This window comes from Lygodium microphyllum, chromosome 8 (genome assembly GCF_053477565.2).
Source record: "Lygodium microphyllum isolate KBCC chromosome 8, Lygodium_microphyllum_v1.1.10, whole genome shotgun sequence".
In the NCBI taxonomy this organism is placed as follows: domain Eukaryota; kingdom Viridiplantae; phylum Streptophyta; class Polypodiopsida; order Schizaeales; family Lygodiaceae; genus Lygodium; species Lygodium microphyllum.
The window spans coordinates 140,362,909-140,381,772 of record NC_141142.1 but is presented as its reverse complement, the minus strand read 5'-3'; positions in this window follow the sequence as shown (position 1 = coordinate 140,381,772).

Below are 18,864 nucleotides of genomic sequence, written 5' to 3'. Positions count from 1 at the left end.
TGATGTAGCACAAAAACTAGCAATGAGTGAAATGAAGATGAAGAGATTCCTGAGAAATATGACTGGCAAGCAATCAAAGTTAAAGTGGAAGCTGTGGAAAGATTTATGCAAATGCAGTAGATTTGAAAAGAGACCCTCGTCTTAAGAATGCATGGGTAAAATTTTGGCATTCTTTTTATCAGCTAGTGTATATAATACTAGAATCATCAACAGATTGTTCCACTCTAGTTGAATTTCATACAATGGGCAATGATTTTATAAAGCTAGTTGTCATTGCATGGGCAGAAACCAATATCACCCACTACATGGTACACCTTTAACTCTACTACTTGCATGTTCTTTAATATTTGGATACATTGATGCTCCAACTCTAATATCAATGCTCTATACCTTTGTAGCGTATATTATATGCTCATAGATCATTTTTTTGGAGAAATACAGGTCTTTGAAAACGTGGAGCACCCAAGGTATGAAAAAATCTCATTATCATGCTCGTGGTGCATATTTCAAGAACACTTGTCATGGAGGTGGTCGTGTTAAGAAAAGCTACCTTGAAGAAATGTTTGATTGGTTTTATAGATGTACCTTCAATCGCTCCATCACATTGGAGAATACTAAGATTACTTCGTATTAGCTAAATCTCTCATACAACAAATCCATGCACGTAATAAGGAAAAGTGGTAAAATACATTTACAGTGAATACACATGCAATATGGCGCATGACAAGGTGAAGGGAAGGGTCAAAATGGGCATGTATGTAAAACCACTCTCAAATCCCCTTAAACCCTGATTCTAGGTTTTATATAAATAAAGCTCTTTTAGTTAGTTTCCTATTTCATACCTTTATTATTGTCTTCTCTCCTAATCCACCTCATGGCCTACACCAAGTAAACTGCACGACAACGTCCACTACCAAGCCAAGACAAATGATAAATTTTCACTTCTCCACCATGGCAAGGCAAAGAGATCCCCAATTTCAGCTGATGGGATGACTTCAATAGTAGCACAGCCTTGTCATCTCCATAACCTTCCCGCCTCCCCTCCCCCCCCCCCTCCCTTCTGTCCATTCAAAGGCTCGAAAACCCTCTCTCAATTGCCCTTGGGGACTTTGAAAAGAGCTCGTGAGTAAGAAGTTTCTTCCGAAGAGGAAGAAGCAAGCAAGGATGTGGAAGTTGACAACAAAATGAGCCTGAGAACAATGAGGGTGATGCCTTTATGAATGAGGAAGGTGGAAACAATGATGATGAGGGCAACATTATGACAATATAAATAGGCCCCAAGACATGATAGAATGGCTGGAGGCTAGTGGAGATGCAACCGAGGGGTACTCAACACGTCCTAAGGGCACCATGCGACACCCCAAGCTAAGAACAAAGCAAGCTAGACAACTTCCTCCTCCTCCTCCTTTGGTAACCCTCCTCCCCACTCCAAAACCAACCCTTGGTGAGCAACTCCTACACAAGCCCCAATCCCAAGCCCAAGAAGCATAAAGATGGTAACCACGACAAGGTCTAGTGAGACTAGTCCCATGGCAAAGACTAAAGTGGAGGAAGAAATATCACCTAACGGCTCTTAGGGAGATCCGCAAGTACTAAAAGAGCACAGACCTACTAATCAAAAAAGTACCCTTTGCATCCCTAGTGAAGGAAAACCTTCACTCTTATAGATATCAATTTTGCATGCAAGGGATTGTAGTGGAGACTATCTAAAAAGTTGCAAAAGCATACCTTGTCGCCCTTTTTGAAGATGCATATCTATGTGTCATTCATGCCAAGTGGATGACCATCATGTAGAGAGACATGCAATTAGCTAGAAGGATAAGAGAGAAAAGAGATTAGAGTTGCCAAGGACCTACAATTTTTGTATCACACTACAATGCAATGTACTTTGTGAACTTCGACATGTAATGAAAAACCTTTACTTTTTATTGTGCCTTGAATATCTCATATTGTATTTGTGCATGATGGTGTAATGATTAAATTTACAATGTCAATTGAAAACTCAACAATTAAGTAGAATAAACAATCAAATATCAAGCCAACGATATAGTTAACCTTTCTGTTTTATTGAATGATAGGTTAGCATGCGTCATATAAGCGGTGAAGTATAGGGAAATTTTTAAAAATTTATTAGTCAAAAATTTGTGATTTGACAAGCTATTCAACTTTTAGGCTCAAAATGCCCAAAAATGCCATCAAAAAGGTGAATCTGGGCAGTCCAGGAAGCCTTGGATAGTACAATGTGTGAATGGGCAATCCAAGAAGCCCTGGATAGTACGACGCATGAATGGACAGGATGATAGTTACCTTTTTAATGGAATTTTTGGCGATTTTGAGCCAAAACTAAGTTGAATGGCTTATTAAACTATAAATTTTTTATCAAAAATTTTTACTTACATTTTGCATATCTAACACTCTGAAAATATGCACACCTGTATCACATAACATCAGTTTGTAAAATCCTTCAATCTTATCACAGTTGAATGCTAAAAAATAGACAATATTCTTGAGAGGAAGATTGCAAGAAAAATATATTTCTATTATAGTGATACAAAGGGATTTTCATTTATAGGACTATGCTTAAAAACTTAGAGCTCAATATAAGTTTTAGGCTATCTTCAGGTGCTTGATTTTCTCATGGATATGCTTCCATCTCTTCTTGGCCTCTAGTAGCAACCCTACCTCCATGCTTTCCTACATGGTAGCCTAGCTGGCTCCTATGGCTTTGCCAATCCCCATGGCCTACAGTATCCTTTGACACATGCATGTGCCAAAGACATGCTTCACCTACTCCTTTTTAACAAGAATGATCTTGTGCGCATTTGAGGTGATGGTGGATGCACACAACACTTTTGATAGGGCCTTTAGGATGGAGAGCTAAGTCCGTCCGTCTAGATTGAAGGTGGCATGGACAATGGCTATGTCAACAATGGGGATCCTGACAATGTAGTGCCCTATGGAAGCATCCTCCCAAATTCTCCTCAGCCCTTTTGGCAACTTGCAAAATTAGCGATGTCAAGCACAGCCTACATTGACATGAAGTTAGCTCAAAATAGTATACATAGTAAAATAAAGTGTCTAGTATTGATACACTTACTTCCTGCTCAGCATCAGTGGAAACCTTTGAGGGTTTGGTCAAGTTCCACACTTGACTTGGACTCATTGATTGGGGGGCTTGTTGCTCTTTCAAGGGCACTTGACCTACCACCAAGCTAGCCTATGCATTGCCTCAAACACTTGGGTGTCAACTGTGGCATGCTTTACCAAGTCCATGCCATCTCCAAGAGCTATGAGTGCATCTTCTATCTTTTTGGGTTGGCATACTTTGAGGCAAATCATCAGGCATGAGGGGGAAGTCATTAGGGATTGCTAGTATTGACAACACCTCATCCTCTCTCACTCCAAAAAAATTATCCACATCATGGAGAAACATGAAATCTTTGTTGCATCAATGAAAACTTTGCTCATGCTAGCTATGTGATAGTCTACATCAATGGTAGAGGGTGTAGCCTCCTACTCACCTAAGCCACCTCCTAAGGTATTATCCACATTGACTATAGTTGTATCGACTATAAGATTTAGAGGTTTTACCTCTTTTGCAGCCTCTACTTCCTCTCTAACATTATCCATTGGTGAAGGCTTTGGATCAAGGATATCCTTCAATAAGCCTCCCACATGCTCTTCAGCATCCATTATAACTGTAGGTGGGTCCTCACCTTTATTGAGTAACAAAACGAAAGTGGAAATCCATGAGAGCTCATCACTATTAACCGCAATGAAAAGAAAGCAAAAAGAAAATTAAAAAGATGCAGGGCAAAGTAGAAAAAGGCAGCTTGACTAAAGAAATAAGAGGAAAAAAAGCCAAAAGTGCAAGGGAAACCTTAAAAGTTTATGGTAAGCACAAAAGAGGAAATGCGCATTTTAAATATTAAAGTGCACTCTGAATCTTTGTAAAGGAGCACCATGCTCTCTCCTTTACAATTTGTAAATGTAGATGGGCATGGGTGAAGGAACAATGTAAACAGGAAGGGAATAGGGAAACATGACCTAGGCTAAAATGGTTAGTTATGTAAAAAAGGGATGTGCGCCCAAGGGGAGTAAAGCATGTATAAAAAGGCAAAAGAGAATGAAGAAGCTCATTCTTTTGTGTGGCCAAAAATAGCTTTTCTCTCCTTCTCCTTCTTCTTATTCTTGCTTGCTTGAGCTTCTGCTTGAGAGAGGGAGTGTGAGGGAGTGAAGAAGTGAGTGTGTGAGGGTGAGGGACTGTGGTGGAGACGCTCTCCATCTTCTCCTCTCTTCTTCTTTTCTCTTCTCTTCCCTCGTCTTGCACGCAACAATGGAGCATGGAGCTTGGAGCTTGAGGATCGAGCTGTGCTCAAGCTCGCACCTTGGATTGTGAAGCTACTAGAGTGCTTGAGGGAGGAGGCAACTTGATCTAGCATAGAGGTAAGCTCACTACACTCGTAGATGTGGGAGAGCACACAACTATGTGAGAGGTAGCCATTGCACTTGGATTGAAATGCTTCAAACAATAAGTAGTCCGTGGGTCTTGATGGTTGAGTGAGAGCTTCTACATTTTGGTTCCATTGTGCTGGGACTAACAGATTCAAGCTTTGAGTACTTGTGTGGCTTTGAATCAAGCATTGAAGTAGGGTTTTCCCCGAACTGGTGCTTGAGATAGGTAGGAAGTGAGGGAATTGAAGAGGTATTCGATCTCCTTTGTAAGTAAGTTTTTTGGTGTTTTGGATTTAGGTAAGTAGTTTAGAGTATATGAGTGGTTATTTGTGATTTTGATGCATTTACATAAGGAAAAAACAAGGAAAATAGAGAAACACACAGTAGGGTTTTTGCTGTAATAGCAAATCCAAAACAATGAAAAAATAGGGAAAATAGAACTTAAAGGTATAAAGATGGCAAAGAGAGAGAAGGGGAAGGTAAAAGACTGAGCAAAGAGGGGTTTAAGAAGCCAAGAGAATAGAGAGAGAGCTCATTTCTGTGCATTTAGTCAAGATAGAGTTTGAGAGAGAGAGAGAGAGAGAGAGAGAGAGAGAGAGAGAGAGAGAGAGAGAGAGAGAGAGAGAGAGAGAGAGAGAGAGAGAGAGAGAGAGAGAGAGAGAGAGAGAGAGAGAGAGAGAGAGAGAGAGAGAGAGAGAGAGAGAGAGAGAGAGAGAGAGAGCTACAAGGCTGGAAACCATTTCATCCTTGCGATCTTCTCCACAACGCATTCAAGCTCCTCATGTAAGCTTTGAGTGTACCTTCATGTTGGATCATTGCTCCCAAGATCGTAGATGAAAGATTGATCAAGGCATGTGTGAGATTCAGAAAGATTTCTTCCATTTTTGGAACTTTTGGTGCCACACTCAAATGGATCCATAATCCTTCAAGTCCCGCCACAGTCGAACAATCTGAGCCCCTAGTCCGTTCGGACAAACCATACTAATCTGAGTCCTAGACTTGGACTCAGATAATGTTACTCAACCTTTTATGGCCACTCGGACTTGGGACGACCAAATTCGAACACCCCAAAATAGTCCACTCGGATGCATGCATATTCGGTCTTAGATGGTTGAGTGCCCATTCATTCGGGTTGCTCCGGTCCAAGTCAGCACTTGGACACTATCACTTGAAAAAGTTTACATAATGACAAATTTGACACATACAAAACACCCAAGAGCAACAAGCCGAGCCTAAAGCCCAAGCTAGCCGAAACCCCAATAGAGCTCCAAATGCGTAGAAAGGCTCATAAGGCCACCAGATTCACAAATTGCGACCTAATGGTCCAGAAATCCACTATTGTAGCCACTAATCCTCAGCCCCACGTTTCTTGATAGATATCCGTACCACTTGATTGAACCTACTACCCCTTAAATCACACATCTAGAATGTCGTAGAGATCAAAATTGATCATCGAGGGTGGCCATTGCCCACACGAAGAAGCCATAGTTAGTGTGAAATGATCGGAAAGAGTGTGATCTACACCATATCATTTTCATTGAATTTGCACATTGCATCAATTGAACATTTGACATGCATCAAAAAAGTTGAAGGCTTGTTTTTGCACAACACACTTTGAGGGGCACACTACTAGCATCTGAGTGCCTGTAACATTGAGGATTGTTTTGAATAACAAGGAATTCACCCAAGACAAGATAAGATGAACAAACCCACTGGTAGGAGGAGACCCTTAGACATCGAATAGTGGCCAATGACCCCAATCATCAAATACTGAGAGACTTGAATCCTTGAGCCGCTAGGGAGGAGCAACAACAACAAGCATGATTAGGGGTGAAACTCTACACAACTTGATCAATCTGATTAACACCCTAGTTGCTCAAGAAACTGGCAACATGCCAGGGGCCAACACTAATCCTAAAAAAGAAAAGCTTGACTTGGGAAAATTCCCAGTCGACATCCAGCAATGATAACCCAATATGACCTGCAGACCAAAATGGAGAATCACTGTAGACCAATAAAGGATATCATAGCCAATCTCGAGGAAGAGTGGAGGTTGGCAAGGAAAGTGCTGCAAGCATAGTTACCTACAACCAAGAGTAGTGAGCTCAAAAGATGGCAAGACATAAATATGCATGAGGTACAATGTGTCTTAGCACTCACCAACTAAAATAGGACATGACCAAATGTAGAGAGGGAGAGAGCACTAGAGGCCAAGCTTACGCTGAGTGAACTACTCATGAAGTGACTCTTAGAATAGAGTGGAGTAGCCTTGGAAACTTCGTTGCTAGCAAGATTGGAAATCACCCCAAATTTCTAAAAGCCAAACCAAGATACCCATGTTTCTAAGCAACTCAACAAGTATTAGCCTACAAGTGTTAGCCGACTAGACCTGTATAGCTTTCTAGAGTAGTTTAAGAAAGTACTTTGCCTAGGAGACAAAGGATGGCTGTGGTACACTAGTCTAGACAATGCTAAATGTAATAACTTTAATCATCTCAAGAGTTTCTTCATCAAGAGATTCTCTGAAGTGGGATACTATAACAACCTTGTTAGGGCTCGAATGCCATCATCCATTTAGTACTATTTCATACCTTAGTACTTTTATGTATGTAAAGTTTTTGGATTAGCATGTGTAAAGAAACTTTATATATCATATGATGTTTCACCTCAAAGTCAAGCACAAGTCCTAAAATTTCAAGCAATTGTATTCGATTAGAACTTATGTGATCATGGATATGACAGACGATTCAGGATGACAGTGCCCTAATATGGTTGTTGATGTTTGATCCTATTAGTCTATGTTTGTTTCCTGAGTAATAAGGATGTTTTCTTTCAAGTTATTCAATCATGGATGGTTATGATGATAATAAACTATGTGATATTTCTATGGATAGCAGTTCTATGTTGTTGAATATGATATGTTTTTTATATTTGAGTGCCTTTCTTGAATATTATATGCTTATAATGGCTGTAAACTGGTTCAAGAAGTTTCTTGTAGTATTTGGGTTAATTCAGGCAGATTAGTGTATCTTGGGTTGTTATGGTGTTTTGAGGGGCCATAACATTTTGGCGATCCTTGCCAAATGCAAACCTAGAACCACTTTAGGTGCAAACCTGGAACCACCTTGGGCATAGAACTAGAACTAATTTTCGTGGAACTAGACTACACGATCAAGTGGCAAGAAGGCTGATGGCATTGACAGTGTATCAAGTGCCTTTTATGGGTAGCATTTATGTTAGAAACTTACCTTTATCTATCCAATACTATTCTTACTGGGAGTCGATCTCGAGAATTCAGGGAAGCCCTCGCAAGACAGCATCAGCAGGTTGTAGGGTTGAATGATAGGAGTGGAGCAAAAGGCTTGGGTAGGCCAGATGAACCGCACTTTATTGATGCAAGGCAGACTTCTTTGGAAGGGGGTATCTCTACAAGTACCTTGACAGTATTTCATCACCCTATCACTTCAACAGATTCTCCCAATTTGTCACATGGTGAGGGAATATTTCCTCTTGAACATCAGGATACTCCTCCTAGACAAGCACTTGAGAGGTTACATCATATAGTGCTAGGGAGGACATTTTTGTTACAGAGTGCTAGAGTCCCATCTCAAATGTCTCTCCACTTTAATCCTTTACCAACTTAAAGGAAGTCCAAGAAGCAAATCATAATGAATCCAAATCAACTAGTTAATCCGAAGGTTCGAGCATCTAAATTTTTAGGCAAAAAGAAGGAAGACCCTGACTGCCATGTGGCCCAATTTGAGACAAGGTGGACAGCCAATCCATAGAAAATGCTCATATTCACAGTGCCTTTCAAGTACCTCATGATACCCTTTACAATGTCCCAATGTCATTGATCAAGTATAGTCATATAGGATGTCACAACTCCCATTGCAAATGCTATCTCTAGACGAGTGGCTATCATGGCATACATCAATTTACCCATTGTGGATGCATAAGGAAAATTGGCCATCTTGACCTTCTGCTCATCTACTAACTAGGGACAATCTACTTGACTAACCTTCACATGGGAAGATAAGGGACAACCAATAGGCTTAACATCCTACATATGGAAGTGCTCAAGAACCTTCTGTATGTAGTCCTTCTGTTACAAGTAAAGGATCCCCTGAGTGATTGTGTTTCAAGGTATCTAGCTCATCATGGGCTCTTTGAGCAATCAACATATCATCCACATAAAGTACCAAGATACAATCGATTTGGCCTTATACACCAGCTTGTGGTGTCTAGGGGTACTCTTCAACCTATACATCCACTTGCATGGCAAAGTATGCTTTCCACTAAGCAAAGAAACCAAATCCCACATATGAGTTTTCTACAATGAGTCATACTCTAACTTCATGTTTCTCTCCCACGAGTGACTATCACTTCTATGCATGGCCTCATCATAGGTAAGAGACTCACCATTATCTATTACCATAGTCTATGGAGGGTGCAAACCAATCAATATCTAGTAGACCATCAAAACAAGTTGTGGGGCATGTATATCTTATCTATCATAATCATGGGCTACTCAAACATTAGCTATAGATTGTTTAGCTAACTCTATGGTTACAAGAAGCTCCTCCTAAAATATCACTTTGCATAGCTCAACTACTTGCTCAAGCTATGTTTATGCACTTTCTCCTCATGGAAAATAATATCATGGCTATGGATCACCTTCCTAGCATGTGGATCCCATAGACAATATCCCATCTCACTTACATCCTCATAACCAAGAAAGATGCATTTTATTGATTTAGGATTCAACTTATTGTGTTTATCCATGGGAACATGGCAAAAAGCCTCACATCCAAATACACGTAAATGAATATAAGATGTAGGTTCTCCAAACCATACCTTCTCTGTACCTTACAACCAATAGCAATGCAGGGGGATTTGTTTATCAGTGTATAGTACTAGTAACTATTTTAGTCAAAAAATGTTATGGTGGGCCTATTGGCTAAGCATACTAAGGATTCTCTCTTAAATCATCCTATTCATGCGCTCTACAACACCATTTTGGAATGGGATATAAAGGATAGTCAATTGATGCTTAATACCCCCCTCATTGCAAAAATGCTCAAATATTGTAAAGACTTATTCGTCCCTCCGTTATCTAACCCTAAGTATTTGAGCCTATACCTAGATTAATTCTCAACAAGAGTAAGCCAACATTGAAAGGTAGCCAATATATTTGATCTCTACTCTATTGGATATGCCCAGACCATATGCCAATAATCATCAATCAAAGTCACAAAGTACTTCACACCACCTAGTAATTGATAAAGTATGGAGCTATATATATCAAAGTGAACAAGAGGCAAAGGCTCAACCATTCGCATAATATCAAACTTCTTATGAGATGTATCTGCCTACCATAAAGGCAATGATTACATGAATCAAAACATTTACAATTAAGGAGGAGAAGATACTACAAATGAGCATTTTTATTCCTTTTAAGGACATGTGCCCAAGGTGACAATGCTATAAATATACACGTGGTATGTTAGCCACAGCCAAAACATGGTCAATAGATCCAGATACAAGCAAGGGATAGAGGCTACTAGCCTTGGCACCTTGAGTAAAGATATGATTTCCACATGTCATCTTCCATGCAAAATCACTAAAAGATACATGATACTCTGCATCATCCAATTTTCTAAGAGAGAGTAGGCTTTAGTCAAATCCAAAACATGGCATACATCATGCAAAACAAAAGTGCTACTACCTAAAGCAAACTACAATCTAACATCATCAATGCTAATAATATCCGATGCCAAGTCATTTTCTAGTCTCACAGAACTTGTCATACTATGATAGGAATGAAACCAATCCTTATGTAAGGTAGTAGGAAAATAAGTCCCCCAAATCAAGCAGCCAACATTGAAAAAATGTGGATGAGACATCAGCCAACTATTAGCATCAAGGGAAGAAGTTGCCAAGATATAATCATCATCAAACTTAGGCTCCAAGGCATTTATCTTCTCAATTTTCACATTGGATTTACTAATAATAATGCTACAATCATCAGACTTATCTTACACTTTGCCCTTGCCTTTCTCCCTGTGCTCATTATCACGCATCTTATGGAAATGTGGCCTAGTATGATTGTGCTTCTCATAATAATGACATGTAAGAGAGACCTTATGACCAGGAGGCTTATTGTGAGACTGCCTGTGACACTAAGACCTTTGTAAGACTCTACAATAGTAGTCATTACCACTCTTGCTATCATGTTTTTCCCTAATACTTAATGCATAAGAAGTACGGGCTGCATCCACATTCTTTCTATTTATCTCCATTGTGAGTAAGGCAGCCTAAACATCGTAGACTTTCAAACCATCCTTAGGTATATTAGCACACATGGCAATCAAAAAGTGTCCTATGACTCAGGAAGTGTCACAAGTAAGAACAAAGGAGAAAGATTATCCTTAAACTCAACTGCCTACAAAGGCAACTAGCTCAAAATCAAGTGAAACTCATTCAAATGAGCGTATACACTAGTCTTTCCTTCATGCAAAGGTCTATGAGCTATTTTAACCAATACATTTGTAAAGCAAGACATATCTTCTCCCATAATTGCCAAGCATTATCCTTAGATGCAACAACATTAAAATAAATCTATTTTCACAATGACATTATAATAGTGGATTTACATAGCTCATCCAACTCATCCCAAGTATCTTGATCAATGCATTCGGGTTTTATACTCTTGGTTTTCAAAGGCCTAACCTAGTTCTTTTGAAGCAACACCTACCATATCTACATTTTCCAATAAGTGAAGTTTATGCCATCAAGCTTTTCAATATTAAAAATAACACTATCATTCAAAGAACCAACCCTAATGATAGTATACCAATGTAAAATCTAAGAGAATGGAATACTATAAATGATTGCAAATCAGTCCCCAAAACTCAACCAAAACAAAGATAAAATGGAGGGAAATACCAAAGTATGGAGCTATCCACCAACTACAAGCAATAGATTGCAAAAGTACAATGCTTGCTCTTGAAGATAATGTTGAAAACTATAATTACAGCAATGTTGAAATAAAGATAACAATATATTCAATCCAACTATGGGTAAATAGCCAATAAAGCAAGCTTCCACTGCCAAGGTTATCCGAGTAGCAACCGAGATACAAAGAATGCAACTAGCAGTGACTAAGCATAGACCACGAGTACCAAAGATTGTCACAAACTCAAAGTGTTAGTAAACCATACATCACATAAGCATATACATCACTAACAAACTATTGATAGAGATAAGTATCACTATCCAAAACATACAAAATCAAATCAACCCAAAAGCGAAGATAATTGCATCCAATAGCATACAAGAGAGCATATACATGAACCAAAAGTCTCCCTATCTCAAAGAACCAAGCTTTGCCAAGTAAGAACAATCTTCTCCCACTAGAAGCAAATCCATTTTGCAAAGTGAGCAAGAAAATCTCAAGACATATACATCAAAGTATCTAGGAAGCCTAAGCACATTACAAATATATCTAGGAGTATAAGTGTCAAATGAAGCTTTCATATTTGAGAGTGAGTGAGCATAAAAGCTCAAGGCAATTGATCAAATCCCAAGTGTATCAAATGTAAGGCAAATCAAAGTCTCAAAGCATGTCATAACCATCTTCGAGCTCATACATGAATGCTACACATCACTGCAGACATATTCCATACCCAAAATACCATGCCGGCACAGTAGGCATTCAAAGCATGAAGTTTATTATTATATGCTTGTTGTCAAAATTGTTGCAATAGCAATAAACATCTATAAAAATGAGCTAATAAAGCTCTAAACAATCCAAATAGCATCCCAAAAGTATATTCATACTATCTGGACACCAAAATAGCATCCCCAAAGTATCAAACATACATAATGGGATTTACTATTTGCTGTTTAGATTGGAACCATTCTATTCTATGTGAAACAGAAAATAGAAAACTACATAGAATCAAATCTATGAGTGCTCAAATCTTTAGCTCTCCTCACGCTCTTCATTTCTAGTTATAGAATGCCTAAATTTGATATCATATGCAAAAGTTATGGCCAAAATACAACATTGTTAACAAACTACCATAGTTATCCATGACTTCTACAACATGCTCTATATCCACTCAAAATGGATAGAATGGTTTCCCCTCAACTCAATAAGCACTCAATAAGGCTCAGCTAAGCCTGTCAAGCTTCTCAACAAGCCTACAGTAAGTTTGAACAAGTTGGAAGAAGAAAAGACTCAATGCATACCTCAAGAGGAAGAAACAATGGTTGCCATGAAACCTTGAGCTTTGAATTGGAGTTGAAGCAAAGGATGAATAAGCTCTTCAAATGGTTGGCTCTAATACCAGTTGAAAGGTAGAGCACAAGTGGAAGTACACAAGCGAAAGCAAGAGCTATAGTAGATGGAGTAAGAAAGCAAGAGAGAGAAACATTCTTTGTGAAAAATCCAACAGGCACAATGTGTAATCGACCTTCCCTTATTTAATAGTCACTGAAAGAGTTAAGAATAAAATGACAATGATGGGTGCCTGCCACGTGCAATGTATAGATATGTGGTCATAGTGTGTGAAGTAAATATATGGTGACATAGGCGTAGACGCCTTTACCCCCAATAATTGGATGCAATGTTAGTGGCATCAGCTCCTCTTCAATATAAGGCCTACACTCGAATTTGCACATGATGAATGACAAATTGTGAAGGGAATCTAAATAAATAGGCTAAAAACATGCCAAGAAAATGAATAGACTGGCCAACAAATAAATAACTGAAAACACCATAAAAATGACACATAAAAAATACCTAAAATCAATAAGAGCTAACTAGACTACCAACAACTATATCTAGTAGGAATTAAAGTGAAAGGCATTAATGAATGGAAAGTTGCATGATTAAGGTGAAAAGTATCAACAAAAATCAATGAAAGCACAAGAAATAAATATTAATAAGTATGCACATGATCATGCATTAGAGAATTTCCCTTTTGATTTTTTAAGATGCAAGTTGTGCTCGTAGGTGTCTCTAATATTGCCTGCTTGCTTTTTCTAGTTTACAAACTCCAATAATCCAAACATTTAGTATAAGCCTTTGGGGATCCTATCAAAAGGGACATACAAGCTGTCTCTATGGCTTTCCTTAATTAGAGCTATCCTTGCTTAAACCTACCTAGTGAGATCAAAAGGAATAGAGATGTGTACGATATACCATCCAATACTCATAAAAGTGGAGAATTTCTACCCCTCATTAATGAAAACAATCTTCACTCTATTCACAAGAAGGCTATAATAAAGAAAAGAAGAGGGTACAATGCACATTTTTGCATTTTCTCAATATTAGACTTTGCCAAATTAATGATAGTTGAATAGAAGGTTGAGAGAGATGAAACAATAATGATCAAATACATAACAAATGAGAATAAAGGTACCTATTTTGATTCTACCATCTTTGCTTTTTTAGTTCAACAAGTTAGAGGCTTAAGAGGAGATTGACAGTGCATTATGCAAGAGTTGGCTATCCAAGTATGTGGCTACATTGAGGAACATAAGTTTTTTTGTAATATTGAAGGACAAGGATGATAGATATTCGGGTCCATCTTAAAGCCTTATGATAATTATTACTAGTGGACTCAAGTGGTTCACTATGTATAAACCCTCTATATCACATATGTTTAAGGCCTATTTGAAAATACCCTGATTTTTAAAATTTTCCTAAATAAAACGCACCCTTTTATATATCACCTATATTCAAGGCCTATTTGAAAACACCATTATCTGTAAAAGAAATTGTAAATTAAGCATACACTTTTTATATTCAATCTATAAATAACTCCTTATATGGAACCCTTCTACATGTTAAACATGTACAAAGATGTATTTTAAAAATCCCTTAACTGGAACCCACATGATATCCTTACATATTTATTAGTGATCTACCTTACCTTTCCCTCAAGTTTGTGGATTGTGTTGTATATCATAAATCCTTAGTCAATAATCAAGAAAAGAATAATTTCATTGAATTGGAAGATGAATAATAAGACTTTGCCTTTAGTCTAGGGAGAAATGGCATGTGCTTTTATCTTTTGCATCCTAAACAATCAAAACGCAACATATTTTGTGCAAATACTTTGTAGACACATGTCATAAGCATTCTTAACAATTTTTCTTCTATGATCAATTGTTATTGAGGCCACATCAACTAATAAATTAGCGGGTTTTCATCCTCAATGTGATATGTTGGAAATGTGGGTGCTTGAGTGGAATTTAATGTGAGTTATGATATTTTAAAAATCTAGCTCTAATTTCGAATTAAATATGTTACATTACTAAATGCACATGGCCACGTAGGCAATTCTAGATATTGTAGCAAAAAACTATGTGATGAAACATGCACACCTTGGGTGTAGAAAGTTAACAATCATGGAGCTTTTTAAGGGTTGGAAATAGTTGCACGTGTGAAATAAGAATTCCAATCTCTCTCTAAACAAAAATATGATGCAGTACTACTTGGGACAATCTTTTTTATGATTAAAGAAAGAGTATTTCCACAATCCATTAAGGAAATCTCTCGATATATTTTGCATCAGTGCATTCTCAAAACCATATTCTCTTGAAATAAAAATTTCAAGTGGTTGACCATTCCAATGAAGCCTTTCAATTGTAAAAGAGTCGTCCCAATTTGCAAGTGTAACTAACAAATGAAGATAACAAATTTTTACCAACCATGTGTCGATCTTGTATAGGAAACACAACCATTAACCCTTCCTTTAAATCTCCCAAAGTAGCCTCAAAATAGGGTGATGTATGCAAAAGAGTCTTCTAGTGGGAAGAATCAAGGATATGAATAAATGATTCATTGAGAGAATACTGGGCCGTCTTTGCTACAAAAAGCAACAAAGGAAGAGAGAGTAAAGTCCATCAAGTCTATCCAATAAGTTGTTGCATCCAATTTTACATCAAAGCGAAACAAGTTAACATTACTTGGTCGCTTATGGATGGACAATAAAATAAAAATATTGTACACCAATTACAGACTGTATCTAATATAAAATGAGCACAACATACCAAAAGTTACCTATTTGAGAAACCAATTGACTGTGTCAATCTATGACCCTATCAACAATCGTAATAGAGAAAAGGTAGAAGGAAAAGAAACGATCACTATTCAAAATAAGTAGACCATAAGACAAAACACAAAGAAAGAGAGGTAAATAATCTTTTAGTGCATCATAACTAGTTGAAGACTTGCAACATCATCTACTGTGGTGTGTTGGATATTTCAATTCCTCAATGGGTCGAGCTTTTTGGTTTTCATTATCTCTGAGTTACATTCAAAATGCAAATGTTGTATTTGAAAAAAACTGTGCTTTGATTTAGCCTTACCCATGAAGCAAGAAGAAATAGGAGGAATAGGTTGGGAGTATGGAAGGATTCCACAATCTCTATAACTATTATCAGCAGGTTGGGTGTGGAGGCCACATGGTGCATTGCTGACCCCTCCTACGCTTTACAGGGTGGGTGCCATGTGGCGCCCATTCGCAAGACCTCGACTTGCATAGCAACCCACCCGTATATGCGACGCGCGTCCCAATGAACAACCCCGCTCCTCTCCTAGCGCCTCGACATGTGGGGTGGTGGCTTGCATTCGGCCGGTGCCTCGAGTTGCAGCCATCTCTTGATCCTCTAGGCTCTCTCTCTCGCTATGCGCTTTTAAGGGACACTGGCCTGGTGGTAGTCTTGGCTCCTAAGGTGTCTGTATGCTGTATGTTCTCTCTCTCTCTCTCTCTCTCTCTCTCTCAAAATAAATTATATAATATAAAATAATATTATAATAGTATTTTACTTTTTTAAAAATTGTGTGTTATTATTTATACTTTTATTATTAAAGATTATAAAACTAATCTTTAATAATAAAAGTAAATTTTATACTTATTTTTAAGGTTAGTTATTGTTTATGTTTATGTTTTCTAACGTATGTTTCGCTATTATTTTTATTGTTTAAACTTTATTATATAAAATATAATATGATATAGAATTCTATGTTATTAGAATCTTACATATGCTTATTAATTTTTGAATTTAATACTAGTAGTACCATTTATTGTTGATATTGTTAGAATCTTATGTTTTATATTGTCATTCTCTCTCTCTCTCTCTCTCTCTCTCTCTCTCTCTCTCTCTCTCTCTCTCTCTCTCTCTCTCTCTCTCTCTCTCTCTCTCTCTCTCTCTCTCTCTCTCTCTCTCTCTCAATAAAATTCATAATATAAGAAATTATTTTGTAATATTACTAGAATTTATCTTTGTTATTGTTATTATTATGTATTATTACTTATTTTTTATTAGAAATTATTTTGTAAAATTAGTATTATTTATTTTTATTATCCTTATTATTATATGTTATTATTTATGCTTTCCTCAATTTGTTATTATTTTCAAAGGTTAGTTAATGTGATTGTTTGTAGTTTAAAATCTATCCTTCACTCTTACTTTTGTTTTTTAAGTATATAGTATTAATTAATATAATATTATTATTTATATACATTATTGTTTTATTTATATTATTAAATATTATAAAACTAATCTATTAAAAAGAGTTTTTAACATTTTTATTAAAATTTAATAATTTTTTATGTTTATATTTTGTAATCTATTATTCACTATTTTTTTAATTCTTCTAAAGTTACCTATACTCTTTTTAATCTTTCATTGATAATTATTTTATGAATACAATTACCACTCTTTTGCCTTTCCAACCCCTCATTAGCTTCATCTTTACAAGTACATGCTTTTTCATCCCTCTTTTGATATCAATTAAATGTGATTTTTAAACTTATTTTTTATTAGTTTATAAGTTCTTCATGCATGTTTGATATCGTTCTTGAATGCTGAATTGAATAAACTTAATTAGTTCAGTCATGTTTACTATTATGATTGAATGTTGAATTGATTTGACTTGATTACTTTGGGTATTGGTAATATTTATATTTTGTAATCTATCCTTTACTATTATTTTTGTTTTTAAAAAGTTTATCATATAAAATATAATCTGATATTTTATATTATTTGTATATTTGATATGCTTATTATTTTTTAATTTTAATATTTTTAATAATCTTAGTTTTTATATTTTTAACTTTTAAAAGTTAGTTTGATAGCTTACTTATATATACTGTATTTTCCCTCTTATCTCTTTATTTCTCTCTCTCTCTCTTCCTCTTATTTGTTTTGATTATTATCTTTTACTTATATATAGTTTATTTTCCCTCATGTTTTTATTTCTCTCTCTTCCTCTTATTTGTTTAGATTACTATCGTTTACTTTTTTAATCATAATTCATGTCTTTTTAGTGTCCTACATTATTATTATTATTAAGAATTTTATTTTTAAAATAAATTTATATTTATATTTTTAAAGTCTCTCTCTCCATTCTTTTCAATTTATTATTTTTATGCTTATGTTGTAAGGTTTGTTCATGTTAATATTTATGGCTTGTAATTTATTATTCACTATTATTTTTCAAGTATAAAATATAAAATAATATAAAACATAATACAAAATTTTACACTATATGTTATTGCTTATAGTCATATTTTGTATCATTGTATTTTTAAAGAGCTCTCTCTCTCTCTCTCTCTCTCTCTCTCTCCCCCTCTCTCTCTCTCTATTTTTAAAAATAAATTATATAATATAAAATAATATTATAATAATATTTTACTTTTTACTTTTTTATTATGTATTATTATTTATAATTTTATTATTAAATATTATAAAAGTAATCTTTAATAATAAAAGTAAATTTTATACTTATTTGTAAGGTTAGTTATTGTTTATGTTTATGTTTTCTAATGTATGTTTCGCTATTATTTTTATTGTTTAAACTTTATTATATAAAATATAATATGATATAGAATTCTGTGTTATTAGTATCTTACATATGCTTATTAATTTTTGAATTTAATACTAGTAGTACCATTTATTGTTGATATTGTTAGAATCTTATGTTTTATATTGTCATTCTCTCTCTCTCTCTCTCTCTCTCTCTCTCTCTCTCTCTCTCTCTCTCTCTCTCTCTCTCTCTCAATAAAATTCATAATATAAGAAATTATTTAATACTAGTAGTACCATTTATTATTGATATTGTTAGAATCTTATGTTTTATATTCTCTCTCTCTCTCTCTCTCTCTAAATAAAACTCATAATATAAGAAATTATTTGTAATATTAGTATTATTTGTATTTATTTTTTATTATTATATATTATTATTTATATTTTATTAGTAGATATTTTTAATTTTTTTAATTAAAATATAAACTTAGTAATTATTTTATAACTTTTTTATTATCCTTATTATTGTATGTTATCATTTATGTTTTTCTCAATTTATTATTTTCATAATTATTTTTAAAG